Genomic DNA, 12,893 nt, shown 5'->3' on the forward strand with positions numbered 1-12,893 from the left:
TTAATGAAGGAATTTAATCCATTCATATTTATGGAGATAACTGAATGCTTGATTGTTTGACTATCAATTAATACTTGTAAACAACTTAGAGCAGACTCTAGGATAAAGCAAGTGCTTCTTGTGCTTGTTCAGGCAATCAATCTATCCTATTCTCGCCTTCTTGGGTTGTATTTTCTATTTGAAAGACTTTCTTGTCTTTGGTTTTGCTTATTTTATGTTTTTGTTTTGTTTTTGCCTGTGTTGTTTTAGGTCCTTGTTTTTCACTTTTACTAATAAGGTTTTCTTTTTTTCCTGCTATGGTATTTGAAAGTTCTAAGTCAGCCATGAAATTAAAAGACGCTTACTCCTTGGAAGGACAGTTATGACCAACCTAGATAGCATATTCAAAAGCAGAGACATTACTTTGCCAACAAAGGTCCGTCTAGTCAAGGCTATGGTTTTTCCTGTGGTCATGTATGGATGTGAGAGCTGGACTGTGAAGAAAGCTGAGCACCGAAGAATTGATGCTTTTGAACTGTGGTGTTGGAGAAGACTCTTGAGAGTCCCTTGGACTGCAAGGAGATCCAACCAGTCCATTCTGAAGGAGATCAGCCCTGGGATTTCTTGGGAGGGAATGATGCTAAAGCTGAAACTCCAATACTTTGGCCACCTGATGCGAAGAGTTGACTTATTGGAAAAGACCCTGATGCTGGGAGGGATTGGGGGCAGGAGGAGAAGGGGACGACAGAGGATGAGATGGCTGGATGGCATCACCAAGTCAATGGACATGAGTTTGGGTGAACTCCGGGAGTTGGTGATGGACAGGGAGGCCTAGCGTGCTGCAATTCATGGGGTCGCAAAGAGTCGGACATGACTGAGCGACTGAACTGAACTGAACTGAAGTCTTATTTTTATTGTCTCAGTATTCTTAGATTTTTAATAACTATGTTTAAACTTACATTCTCTCTTGAAATTGATATTTAATCTATATCTAAACTCTCACTTTCCTCAAAACAAGGCAAATCTTTTCACTTAATTTCTGTATCTCTTTCCCTTGCCTAGGTTTTATTCAAATTACTCCGAATTTTAAATTCTAATTATTATGAATCATTTTACATTATGCTTATCTTTTCTTAAAAATTGTAGTGTGTATTTTTTGTAGTGTGTTTTAGAGCCATCTATCAACAACTACTTATTTTTAAATTAAACTCTTATTAGCATGTCTTTTTTCCTTGAACTGCACTTCTTTTTTAAAATCAGTTTTTTCATTTGCCTTATCTCCCAATAATTGTTCTAGAAAGTATTCTTAAGTTGTAAACTGAGACATTAAATATCTAAACTTACCCTCCCTTGTGGATATGTGAATGATGTTCTGATGAAGAAAGAATTCTAGGCTCAAAATAATTTCTTTTAAAACTTTGAAGGCATCACTCCATTGTTTTCTATTAATAGCACCTTGTACTTTAGAGAATATGCAATTATGATTCCTGATCTTTTGTAGGTAATTTGGTTTTTCTTTCTTGTGGTTTTTTACGATTGTCTTTTAATCTTAGAGTTCAGAAAATTGATCATGGTGTGTCTAGGTCTATTTTAAAATTATTTCTGCTTAGCACTCAATGAATTATTTAAGAAATTTTGCATAATTTTTTCTTTTTAAAATGTCTAAATTATTTATTTAAATGCAAACACAATATGTAATATATTTGTTTTCCTTTCTTTTTTTATTGTGTTAAAATGTATATAACATAAAATATACCTTTTAAACTATTTTTAAAATGCACAATCCAGAGGTCTTAAGTACCTTCACATTATGGTGTAACCATCACTACTATCCATCTCCAGACCTTTCTCATCATCCCAAAATGAAACTCTGGAACCATTCAACAATATCTTTTTATTCCCTGCTTCCTCTAGCCCCTGGTAACTACCATTTTACTTTCTGGCTCTATGAATTTGACTACTATAATACCTCATATAAGTGGAATCATACCGTATTTGTCCTTTTGTTTCTGGCTTGTTTCATTTAAGCATGTTTACAAGGGTTTTCCATGTTGTAGATGTATCAGGATTTTATTCCTTTGTAAGGCTGAGTAATATTGTATTATGTGAATATACCACATTTAGTTTATCCATTCATCCACTGATGGATATTTGGATTGTTTCCACCTTTTAGGCTATTGTAATGCTGCTATGAATATTGGTATATATCTGTTAGAGTTCTTGCCTTCAATTCTTTTGGATATATATCTAAAAGAGGAATTTCTTGATCATATAATTCTATGTTTAACTTTTTTGAGGAGCCACCATACTGTTTTCCATAGCAGCTGTATCATTTACATTTCTACTAGCAATGCATGAGGGTTCCAATTTCTCCACATCCTCGCCAACATTTGTTGTTTCTGTTTTGTTTTGTGTTTTTAATAATAGCCATCCTAATTGATGTGAAGTGGTATCTCACTGTGGTTTTGATTTGCATTTCTCTAATGGTTAGTGATGTTGAGTGTTTTTTCATGTGCTTCTATAATTGCTTATTTGGTTATTCTTTCTTGGTCTTTCTTCCCTTTTAGAACTCCAATTAGATGAATGTTGCATCTCCTGTAACTCTCTTTCCTGTCTTAATTTTGTACCTATTTTCATCTTATTTTTTACTACACACTCAGAGATTTCATTGGCCAGATATTTTCATTTACTAACTCTGTCTTTGGCTATGTAAATTCCGTTATTTGGGCCATCTGTTGTTTATTATGGTGATCATATTTTTAATTTCCAAGGATTCTGATAGATTCTTTTTCACAGCCATCTGCTCTTCTTTTGGGTATGACATGCTCCTAACTCTCTTTTGTTTCTTCTATTAACTCTGCTTCTTTAGGAATTAGTTCTTCCACTCTCTGAGCTTGCTCTCTCTCTTTCATAGTATTCATTTCCTTCAAATGATTGGTGGTTGTTGGCTGTATATTCATATTTATGAATGACCTGGATTGGTAGCTGGAGTGCATTTCCCCAGCCTGAATGAAAATCCCTGTTTCTCTGGCAGTGATAGGTTCTAAATAGAACCCCCTTTCCTTTGATAACTCATAAAGGAAGCAGAGGGAAAGATGTGCAAGGTGTTACTTTTCCCAAGGGAATTGCACAGTGATCGTATATTACCTAGAGGGCTTCCTGCTTTTCTGGTCCCAACAACCACCTTGGAAAAGCTCTGTATCAGATTTTTCATTTATTTGGCCAGTGGAAGACTATATCCCAGGTCAAACAACAGAGCCTGCAACTCTGAGAGTAGGAGACTGGTGCAGCTGTTCTGTAAGTCTTTAATTATTCACCTAGCCTACCACCCCATTGCCAGTTTCTTCCTTTACTTCTTACTGTCTTTGATCTTAGAATTTCAAGATTCTTCTGGAAAATCTACTTTTTCTTCTTCTTTTCCTCTTAAAAAAATTGTTTTTTCTCCTTTTTTTCTCATGGGGGGCATTCCTTTCTTTCAAATACTTGGGGTTGCAGGTTCTTCACCTTTGGGGGCATTTTCTGTTTGCTTGTTTTAAAATTTCTTTTAATTTTTTTTTTAACTTGACATTTTATTCAGTTTAAGAAATTTTCTTTTTCTTTTTTTTTGGCCATGTGGCATGTGGGATCTCAGATCCCCAACGAGGGATCAAAACCTTACTTCCTGCAATGAAAGCACAGTCTTAACCACTGGACTGTCAGGGAAGTCCATTCACTTCATATCTTCTAGAAGTTCTTTACTTACCTGAAGGTACCACTCTTGGTTTTTCCTCACTGCGGGAGGTTTGTTCTTCTTTTGATATTACTTATGACAAGTAGATGGGACTTGGAAAGAGAGATAATATATGACTTCCCTGGTGGCTCAGATGGTAAAGCGCCTGCCTACAATGCGGGAGACCTGGGTTCAGTCCCTGGGTTGGGAAGATCTTCTGGAGAAGGAAATGGCAACCCTCTCCAGTATTCTTGCCTGGAAAATCCCATGGACGGAGGAACCTGGTAGGCTACAGTCCATGGGGTTGCAAAGAGCCGGCCACAGCTGAGTGACTTAACTTTAAGAAAAATTTAATATGAAGTTTTCAGTTTAAACTTCATTGCTGCATTTTTAAGTCATAGTCATGAGTTCAATTCTTAGTCTTTCCTTCAAAACCCTTCCTTACCACTTGGGCCCCTTCCTTACCACTTGGGCTCTCAAACGTCTCTCACTTGTGGGCCTTCATAGAGTAATTGTAACAGAAAGAAAAATGTTATTTAAAGTCCAAACTAATTATAACCATTTCTGCTCCCACTACCAACTCTCAAGGATGGGTTGCAAGATTAATATCCCTGGAGAAAAAATATTTCTTCTGGTCTATTTCTCTTGTATATTCCAGTGAAGAAGTAGATGAGCCATTGTCTAACAGCTTGGGATGTGTCAACTGAGGACTGGGGCTGAATTAAGGAGAGCTGAATTGCTTGGCATAGTAACATGAGACAAATTACTGACAAAGAATGAGAGAAGGAGAGAGCTAAAATACACAACAGGCTGCTGGGGCTCTTAATTATTGGAAGAGTCCCAAGGACTATTAAAAATATAGAAATAGAATACTTTTTAACCTATTAGCTCTTTTGTGATATGTCTTCTTTTCTCCAAAGTTTGAGTGAAATTTGCGATACTCAAATATGCCCTTTTTTATAGTGAAGAATGGGGACAGGGAAGCCTGGCATGCTGCAGTTCATGGTGTCACAAAGGGTTGGACACAACTTAGTGACTGAACAAGTTTCTGATTTGGTACAGAACAGAGAAAGGAACCAATTGTAGGGCAGAAATAAAAGTGAAAATAAGATTCCAGGGGTGGCAGACACTGAGATTCAAAAGTGACCTTGAGTACACAAGCCTCTGGGATTCTTCAGGAAACTTTAGAGGAAAGGAATGTGGAATTTCCGCTGACATCTGGGCTACATATTTGTTATTTGAACTTTCACTAAATTGCCTGTGCATAAGCTCATTGTAAACTCCTTAGGTATAGGCAGTTCTCCTTTTTGTTGTGTGTATCTTTTTACTGCCCAGGAATCTAGCACTGCAGTAATACACTTTGCACATAATATACTTTCATTAGGGATTTTCCTGGTGGTCCAGTGGTTAAGATTCCATGCTTCCACTGCAGAGAGTGTGGATTTGATCCCTGATCTGGGAACTAAGGTCCTGGATGCTGCATGGTAGAACTGAAAAAAGAGAAAAAATGCTTTCATTAAGTAGTTTTTAGATCACTCAACACACTGAGTTTTCACTAGTCCATTCTTATACCTACTTCCTTGTGAAAAAAGTAAAAAAGACCCATTCTTGCAGTTGGAGTAATAGGTAAGGCTTAAAGGCAGATTGACCCATTTGAATTCAATGCATAACAAGTCTATTCTACAACTGGCTATTGAAGCATTGAAAATGCTTCATTTTGGTAAAATGAGAAAGTATATACACAAGCAGAAATGATAAAACACAAAGAACCATAAATGAGTTAAAGTATGATTTACCTCTTTCATTTGATAATCATTGATTTTCTAATTCATATAAGATAATAAAATATCTCTAGAAATGAATATCTGTTTTTGTTTCATTGTGCTTGCTCAGAATTCCTTTTCCTACCTTAGGGTGAAAAGTCATTTGATTTTCTTTTGAGAAATTTTCCCTAAATGTTGCAAATTGGGTAGAGTGTTTAGTCAATGTGTCCCCTTCCCTTAGCCAAGTCTTAAGATGTGCCAGACAGACTCTTCCTGGAATATGAATATTATGCCAGTGACTGCAGTCACTGAACTCCAGTTCAGTTCAGTTGCTCAGTTGTGTCCACCTCTTTGCGACCCCATGGACTGTAGCACTCCAGGCTTCCCTGTCCATCAACAACTCCCAGAGTGCTCAAACTCATGTCCATCAAGGCGGTGATGCCATCCAACTATCTCATCCTCTGTTGTCCCCTTCTCCTCCTGCCTTCAATCTTTCCAAGCATCAGAGTCTTTGCCAATGAGTCAGTTCTTCTCATCAGGTGACCAAAGTGTTGGAGTTTGATCTTCAGTATCACTCATTCCAATGAATATTCAGGACCGATTTCTTTTAGAATTGACTGGTTTGATCTCCTTGTGGTCCAAGGGACTCTCAAGAATCTTCTCCAACACCACAGTTCAAAAGCATCAGTTCTCTGGCACTCAGCTTTCTTTATGGTCCAACTCTCACATCCACACATGACTACTGGAAAAACCATGGCTTTGACTAGATGGACATTTGTCAGCAATGTCTCTGCTTTTTAATATGTTGTCTAGGTTGGTCGGAGAAGGCAATGGCAACCCACTCCAGTACTCTTGCCTGGAAAATCCCATGGACGGAGGGGCCTGGTGGGCTGCAGCCCATGGGGTCGCTAGGAGTCAGACACAACTGAGCGACTTCACTTTCACTTTTCACTTTCATGCATTGGAGAAGGAAATGGCAACCCACTCCAGTGTTCTTGCCTGGAGAATCCCAGGGACGGGGGAGCCTGGTGGGCTGCCATCTATGGGGTTGCACAGAGTCGGACACGACTGAAGTGACTTAGCAGCAGCAGCAGCAGCTAGGTTGGTCATGGCTGTTTTTTGAAGGAGCAAGTGTCTTTTAATTTTATGGTTGCAGTCACCATCTGCAGTGATTTTGGAGCCCAAGAAAATATGGTCTCTCACTGTTTCCATTGTTTCCCCATCTATTTGCCATGAAGTAATGGGACAAGTTGCCGTGATCTTAGTTTTCTGAATGTTGAGCTTTAAGCCAGCTTTTCCACTCTCCTCTTTCACTTTCATCAAGAGGCTCTTTAGTTCTTCTTCACTTTCTGACATAAAGGTGGTGTCATCTGTGTATCTGACGTTATTGATATCTCTGCCAGAGATCTTGACTCAAGCTTGTGCTTCATCCAGCCTGGCATTTTGCCTGATGTACTCTGCATATAGGTTAAATAGCAAGGTGATAATATACAGACTTGACGTACTCCTTTTGGAGTACGAGTTTGGAACGAGTTTGTTGTTCCATGTCCAGTTCTAACTGTTGCTTCTTGAGCTGCCTACAGATTTCTCAGGATACAGGTGAGGTGGTCTGGTATTCCCATCTCTTGAAGATTTTTCCACAGTTTGTTGTGATCCACACAAAGTCTTTGTCATAGTCAATAAAGCAGAAGTAGATATTTTTTTGGAACTCTCTTGCTTTTTCAATGATTCAATGGATGTTGGCAATTTAATCTCTGGTTCCTCTGCCTTTTCTAAATCCAGCTTGAACATCATAGTTCATGTACTATTGAAGCCTGGCTTGGAGAATTTTGAGCATGACTTGGTTGGCATGTGAGATCAGTGCAATTGTGCAGTAGTTTGAACATCCTCTGGCATTGCCGTTCTTTGGAATTGGAATGAAAACTGGCCTTTTCCAGTCCTGTGGCCACTACTGTTTTCCAAATTTGCTGGCATATTGAGTGCAGTTCACTTTCACAGCATCAGCTTTTAGGATTTGAAATAGCTCAGCAGGAATTCCATCACCTCCACTAGCTCTGTTCTTAATGATGCTTCCTAAGGTCCACTTGACCTCGCAGTCCAGGATGTCTGGCTCTAGGGGAGTGATCACACCATTGTGATTATCTGGGTCATGAAGATCTTTTTTGTATAGTTCTTTTGTGTATTCTTGCCACCTCTTCTTAATATCTTCTGCTTCTGTTAGGTCCATACAGTTTCAGTCCTTTATTGTGCCCATCTTTGCATGAAATGTTCCTTTGGTATCTCTAATTTTCTTGAAGAGATCTCTAATCTTTCCCATTCTATTGTTTTCCTCTATTTCTTTGTATTGATCACTGAGGAAGCCTTTCTTATCTCTCCATGCTATTCTTTGGAACTCTACATTCAAATGGGTATATCTTTCTTTTGCTCCTTTGCCTTTCACTTCTCTTCTTTTCTCAGCTATTGTAAGGCTTCCTCAGACAACCATTTTGCCTTTTTGCATTTCTTTTTCTTGGGGATGGTCTTGATCCCTGCCTCCTGTATAGTATCACAAACCTCCATCCATAGTTCTTCAGGCACTCTGTCTATCAAATCAAATCCCTTGAATCTATTTCTCACTTCCACTGTATAATTGTAAGGGATTTGATTTAGTCATACCTGAATGATCTAGTGGTTTTCCCTACTTTCTTCAATTTAAGTCTGAATTTGGCAATAAGGAGTTCATAAACTGAGCCACAGTCAGCTCCTGGTCTTGTTTTTGCCAATTGTATAGAGCTTCTCCATCTTTGGCTGCAAAGAATATAATCAATCTGATTTCAGTTATTGACCATCTGGTGATGTCCATGTGTAGAGTCTTCTCTTATGTTGTTGGAAGAGGGTGTTTGCTATGACCAGTGCATTCTCTTGGCAAAACCCTGTTAGCCTTTGCCCTGCTTCATTCTGTACTCCAAGGCCAAACTTGCCTGCTACTCCAGGTATCTCTTGACTTCCTACTTTTGCATTCCAGTCCCCTATGATGAAAAGGCCATCTGTTTTTTTAATTTTATTTTGGTGTTAGTTCTAAAAGGTCTTGTAGGTCAGCATAGAACTTCAGCTTCTTCAGCATTACTGGTTGGGGCATAGACTTGGATTCCTGATATTGAATAGCTTCCTTGGAGATGAGCAGAGGTCATTCTGTCTTTTTTGAGATTGCAGTACTACATTTCAGACACTTTTGTTGACTATGAGAGCTATTCCATTTCTTCTAAGAGATTCTTGCCAACAGTAATAGATACAATGGTCATCTGAATTAAATTTATCCATTCCGGTCCATTTTAGTTCACTGATTCCTAAAATATGGATGTTCACTCTTGCCATCTCCTGTATGACTAGTTCCAATTTACCTTGATTGGAGGTTCCTATGCAGTATTGCTCTTTACAACATTGAACTTTACTTCCATCACCAGTCACATCCAAAGTGTTGTTTCTGCTTTGGCTCAGTTTCTTTTTTCTTTCTGGAGTTATTTCTCAACTCTTCTCCAGTAGCACATTGTGCACCTACTGATCTAGGATGTTCATCTTTCAGTATCATATCTTTTTGTGTTTTCATACTGTTCATGGGGTTTTCAAGGCAAGAATACTGAAGTAGTTTTGCCATTTCCTTCTCCATGAACCATGTTTTGTCAGAACTGTCCACCTTACCCCGTCTTGGGTGGCCCTACATGGTATGGTTCATAGTTACATTGAGTTACACAAGGCTGTGATCCATGTGATCAGTTTGGTTAGTTTTCTGTGATTGGATAGGTAGGATAAAGATAAGGGACTAGAAGGTCACAAGCTCATCTTCTCCTGTGAGAACTCCAAAATTGCAACTCAATGCTGAACAACCATTGACAGGAGAATGTTGCATCTCACCAAAAAAAGATACCCCATGTCTGAGGGCAAAGGAGAAGTCCCAACAAGATGGTAGGAGGGACAAAATCACGTTTAGAATCAAACCCCCTCCCACCAGAGATGTTTGGAGGGCTCGAAAAAAACCCTGTGTGCACCAGGACCCAGAGGCCCCACAGAGAACGAGCCTCAGTAACTGGATTCCTGATCAGTGTTATTGTTTGAAGAGGTGTTTTTATTTGAATAAATTTTGGTGTCCAAGTTTTTTTTTTTTTTAATTAATTTACCAAATAGGTCTCTACTTAGAGTTTCTATAACTATTTGGTAAATCAATAAAAACTTGGACACCAACATTTGATCAAATAAAAACACTTTTTCAAACAATAACACTGATCAGATGTCCAGTTACTGAGGTGTTCCATCAAAAATGACAAACTGTTTTCCAGTGCTTCATGGAGGGGAAAAAATGGGGAGGGACAGGTATGTACTTTACTTCAAGGGCATGTGAATTGAATAAGGAAGGACATACACAAACCAAAACTTGTATAGCCCTTCTCTGTTTTTGTTTATTCCATTAAGAACGTGTCCTATTGTGATATAAGGCCTGACAGATGCATCTTGACATCCAAGGGAAACAAAGAGAGCCTCTAAGGGGCTGACCACAAGTTCCCTCCCCAGTTCTCTTCCGATGGATAAGGTCTTCTAGCCTTATCATGGGAAAGAGGCACAGAGGCACTCATCCCTGAGAAGCGAGTTGTAGTTCCCTTCCTGCCTATGAAATTATTCAAATAAGCCAATAACATGCTCCGATGGAAATCAGGGGGCCTGTCACTCTTTTAATACTATTAAAGCAGCTTCCCATACCCCCAGATCATTCACTCTGTCCCCATATGACCATATGTGGTGTGTGGTGTCCTCCTCTCCTAGGCTGGGAGTATATCAGTTCAGTTCAGCTGCTCAGTCATGTCTGACTCTTCGAGACCCCACAGACTGCAGCATGCCAGGGTTCCCTGTCCATCACCAATTCCTGGAGCTTACTCAAATCCATGTCCATCAAGTCGGTGATGCCATCCAACCATCTCATCCCATCATCCCCTTCTCTTCCCTCCTTCAATCATTCCCAGCATCAGGGTCTTTTCCAATGAGTCAGTTCTTCACATTAGGTGGCCAAAGTATTGGAGTTTCATCTTCAGCATCAGTCTTTCCAATGAATATTCAGGACTGATTTCCTTTAGAACTGACTGGTTGGATCTCCTTGCAGTCCAAGGGAGTATATATGACTGATAAAATGCTGTGTGGTGTTAGGTAAAGGAAAGTTACATGGCTCAAAATAGCCTGGAGTTAAAACTCCCCTCCAGGTCCTCCCCACCATTCTATGCAAAACAAAGAACTCTCTCACCCAAAGAAAAAAATGGACATTAAAGCTGATTACGCCCAGCTCCCAGCCAGTCCAGCCTCTGGCCGATCTCCAAAATTCCTTGCCGCAGCTGTTTAAGAGATAACTACTCTGAACAACCTTGGAGAAGTACAGGCCCCCTTAAGACAGTAGCTTTCCACATATATGCCTATATATACTTACTCTTTTCTTGGGTTAGTGCTGCTGCTGCTAAGTCACTTCAATTGTGTCCGATTCTGTGCTACCCCATAGACAGCAGCCCACCAGGCTCTGCCGTCCCTGGGATTCTCCAGGCAACAACATTGGAGTCGGTTGCCATTTCCTTCTCCAATGCATGAAAGTGAAAAGTGAAAGTGAAGTCACTCAGTCATGTCCGACTCTTCCTGACCCCGTGGAGAGCCTACCAGGCTCCTCCTTCCATGGGATTTTCCAGGCAAGAGTACTGGAGTGGGTTGCCATTGCCTTCTCCGTGGCTTAGTGCAGCAGCTCACTAATCTGACTGCTGCCCCTTCTTGCCTCGTTAAAGGTGATCTGTTCCTGTAAAGTGCCGGTCTCCTTCTTTTTCTGAACTTCGCCCTCCCTAACTCCCTCACCCTACATTAGGTGTCATGCATTTGACCATCTCCAAAGTCCATGATACAAATCCCTTTTTCACCCATAGGGTTAACAAGGAATGATTAAACACTTACCTGAAGAGAAGAACAAAGCTTTCTTTCTCAAGCCAAGAGATATGCACTTGGGAATAAGACAAGGACATAATTTGTCTGCTTTCTTGTACATCTTTTCCTTCATTTAGAAAGTAATGCTAAGGACTAAAGGGAAAACTCCAAGGAGAGATGTGAAATCTACAAACTCTCACTTTTGGCAGACAGCCAGGAAAGACTGGTTTGTAACAGGCAATGGGAAGGCCTAAGACTATCTCCTGCTTGGTTTTTATTATAAGGTCAACTGGGAGCCAGGCTCATGGTGGCCTATCCCCCCTCACCAAGAGAACACATTGGGCTTTGGGGCCCCAACCATCATAGTAATAAGACATATAACTTTATTTAGAATGTAGCCTGCACATGTCCACCTCTCAGGTAAGGATTTGAGGATTTAAAATCCAGGCCATCTTTCTGTTAGTTGGTCATGACTAGCATGTGCTATTTTCAACCACACCAGTCAAGTGACTCTCAAGGCATTTGGTTGGCTGATTTTTCTTTAACATCACTTTCGCTACCTTTCCCTGCTCAAGGCCAATCCAATCTTCTTTAATGTCCTGACTATAAGAACCACATGAGGTACCATCTCCCTTTCTGCTGTCCTTTGAATATTGTTTTAATTTTAATATGGGATTCATTTCAAAGATATTTATTTTATAGTTCATTTGCTTTATCTTGTAGTGACTGAAAAATGGAAATTGGAGTCTAGAAGATCTGTGCTTGGTCTCTTACTAAACTGGGTAGTCTCTGGTTGTTGGTTTAGAACTTGAACTTTGGTAAAGATTTGAATCCTAGATTCATCACTTAATAGCTATGAAATCGTAAGCAAGTCACTTGTACTCTCTTAAGTCTCAGTTTCCTAAGCTATCAAATAGGATAACAATATCTACCTTCCCAGGTGGTGATAGTAGTAAAGAATATGCCAATGCAGGAGACACAAGAGACGCAGTTTCAATCCTTGAATGGGGAAGAGCCCCTGGAGTAGAAAATGACAACCCACTCCAGTATTTTTGCCTGGAAAAGTTCCATGGACAGAGGAGCCTGGCAGGCTACAGTCCATGGAGTCGCAAAGAGTTGGACACGATTGAACCCTTGTCAGCAGTCAGAAGCATAGGATTATCTTGAAGATACAAGGAAATAATCCCTGTGATGCTAACCCTATGCTAGCACCTAATCAGTATTAGGTATTATTGTCTTTTTTTTTTATTATTACATGAAATCCCATCTCCCTGGGAAGGATTAACTTTTTTATTTATAATTTTATTTTGGTTGTGTTGGATCTTCGTTGCTATGTGAGATTTTCTCTAGTCGCAGTGAGTAGGGGCTACTCCTCCTTACAGTGGTTGGGCTTCTCTTGTTGTGTAGCATAGGCTCTAGGGCATGTGGGCTTCAGTAGTTGCGGCGTCCAGGCTCTAGAGCACAGGCCCAATAGTTGCGGCTCATGGACTTGGTTGCTCCTAAGCATGTGGGATCTTCCC

Source organism: Bos indicus x Bos taurus, chromosome 2 (genome assembly GCF_003369695.1).
Source record: "Bos indicus x Bos taurus breed Angus x Brahman F1 hybrid chromosome 2, Bos_hybrid_MaternalHap_v2.0, whole genome shotgun sequence".
In the NCBI taxonomy this organism is placed as follows: Eukaryota; Metazoa; Chordata; class Mammalia; order Artiodactyla; family Bovidae; genus Bos; species Bos indicus x Bos taurus.